Genomic DNA, 2500 nt, shown 5'->3' on the forward strand with positions numbered 1-2500 from the left:
AAACGTGCCGGCCCACCGAGACACTCAATAAAGAGCACCCTGGTAGGATTTCAACGGGGTCCGCCTCGGGACGCACGAGCACGCACGAGGCGGTCGCACGCCTTCAGCTCGCCCCACCGGCAGGACGTCCCACGATACATGCCAGTTAAACACCGACGGGCGGTGAACCAACAGCGTGGGACACAAATCCAACTACGAGCTTTTTAACCGCAACAACTTTAATATACGCTATTGGAGCTGGAATTACCGCGGCTGCTGGCACCAGACTTGCCCTCCAATAGATACTCGTTAAAGGATTTAAAGTGTACTCATTCCGATTACGGGGCCTCGGATGAGTCCCGTATCGTTATTTTTCGTCACTACCTCCCCGTGCCGGGAGTGGGTAATTTGCGCGCCTGCTGCCTTCCTTGGATGTGGTAGCCGTTTCTCAGGCTCCCTCTCCGGAATCGAACCCTGATTCCCCGTTACCCGTTACAACCATGGTAGGCGCAGAACCTACCATCGACAGTTGATAAGGCAGACATTTGAAAGATGCGTCGCCGGTACGAGGACCGTGCGATCAGCCCAAAGTTATTCAGAGTCACCAAGGCAAACGGACCGGACGAGCCGACCGATTGGTTTTGATCTAATAAAAGCGTCCCTTCCATCTCTGGTCGGGACTCTGTTTGCATGTATTAGCTCTAGAATTACCACAGTTATCCAAGTAACGTGGGTACGATCTAAGGAACCATAACTGATTTAATGAGCCATTCGCGGTTTCACCTTAATGCGGCTTGTACTGAGACATGCATGGCTTAATCTTTGAGACAAGCATATGACTACTGGCAGGATCAACCAGGGAGCTGCGTCAACTAGAGCTGAGCAGCCGGCCGCCCGGGAGTGTGTCCCGGGGGCCCGCGCGAACACGCAAGCGTCCGCTCAATCATTCTGCAAACAGGAGGAGGCTGAGCTCCCCTGCACAATACACCTCGAAACCCTCTCAGGTCCCGGCGGCGCGCAGCGCCGTCCCAAGTACTTGGTCGGGTTCGAGAGAGGCGCAATCGCCCGGAGTTAGGCGAGTAGACGCTTTCGGTGCGACCACCCGTGCTCCCAACTGAGCTTGCCGCTGCCGACAGAGGCCCGGGAGCGTGCTGTCGTGGCATTGCCGGCGGGAGACAACACGCGCCACCTACGGTGACCGGCAGCTCCAACGCCAGCGCCACAGAAGGACAAAAGCCCCACTTGGGTGCCGAAGCGAACTCTCCCAGCACAGCGCACGCGCCAACACATCCGCACAGCTGCGATACAAACCACCAGCGAGAACCGCTGGGGCGACCGAGCAGCAGACGGCGTCGCGGCGCCGAGCGGCGGCGCATCCTCAACGCACACAGTCCTCAATCGGACCAGCACACTGAAGATGTCCACCGCGCTTCGCACCGGGCCCGCGAGGACCTACTTTGGCCGCACGGCGCCGCGCGCAGGGTGCGCCGGCGCGCAGCTGCGACGCCTGCCGCGTCCGTCGGCCGGCGCGCCTGCCACTGGCCGCCCCCACCAGCCGGCTGTAGCGCGTGCGCCCACGCACCGCGCGGCCAGCACGCCGGGAGGCGCCCCCTCACCGGCCGGGGACGGTCCCACCCAGCCACCGCCGCGTATCGCTTCACACCCAGATGCCGTTCAGTTTCGTCGGCATGGTGGGTATCGCTGGAACAACCGGTTAGTACCTCAACCTATCGTCGCCATCACCGATTCACCCCTAGCGAGAACAACCGCACCACAACAGGTTACCATTTGTTCATTTGCGTAACTTCACCAGAAAACGCAGGCGTCCATCGCCATTTGCAACTTCAACGATTATTGCATGCCTGTGTCAGGTGTCACGCCACACTACGTCTGCCCACATACACGCAACAAAATGTGCACGCCTAGACAATACGTGGAAGGTGGCCCCCGTACGTATGCGATGTCCATTGCTCGAACGACTGTCAACCGGCCTCTGTAGCATGTCGCAGATATGGAACGCGGTGCACCATGCCATCACGGTGTGTGAGGAGAGACGACTAGGTCCGAATACATCAACAGACAGCTCATGCTGATCGCCATCCACGGCGTCCGTTCCTCCCACACGTCTCTATGGCGTACCACACTGCAATCCAGCTCTCATAGGGAGACGACACGTAGCTGCGTGCACAATATTTGCACTGTATGGTCCGCCGTTTTTGGGCGCAGTCGTTGTGCGGTCACACATGTGCCACGATGTATCATTCAGTACATAAGGACGAATGTGCAGTACAGATTGTGGTTCACGCGTACGACATCAGCGGACAGTTGACACAGGCCGCACCACAACGTAGCCTGAGTACGTCGCATGCGAAGGGCATTGAACATGCAAACTTCTCACCAACCAGCTTGCGAAGGCAGGGGGCAAGGTGGGGACGTGGGGAGGGGCGGCATGTACGTCCTGCTGCCATCCACATTACAGTGTACAGCAGGAGCATGTGGAAAGTGAGCAAGACTTGCAAGG

The 2500-nt window shown here is 58.6% G+C and overlaps 1 non-coding gene across 1 annotated transcript in view; it reads right to left on the bottom strand.

The window, feature by feature from the left end:
- LOC124771353 overlaps positions 1-841 on the bottom strand; it is a 1909-nt gene extending 1068 nt beyond the window's left edge. The window contains exon 1 of the ribosomal RNA XR_007013369.1: positions 1-841. This exon is cut by the window's left edge and continues 1068 nt beyond it. This is a non-coding gene — a ribosomal RNA (small subunit ribosomal RNA).
- Positions 842-2500: the final 1659 nt, after the last annotated feature.

Source organism: Schistocerca piceifrons, unplaced genomic scaffold (assembly GCF_021461385.2).
Source record: "Schistocerca piceifrons isolate TAMUIC-IGC-003096 unplaced genomic scaffold, iqSchPice1.1 HiC_scaffold_936, whole genome shotgun sequence".
NCBI lineage: Eukaryota > Metazoa > Arthropoda > Insecta > Orthoptera > Acrididae > Schistocerca > Schistocerca piceifrons.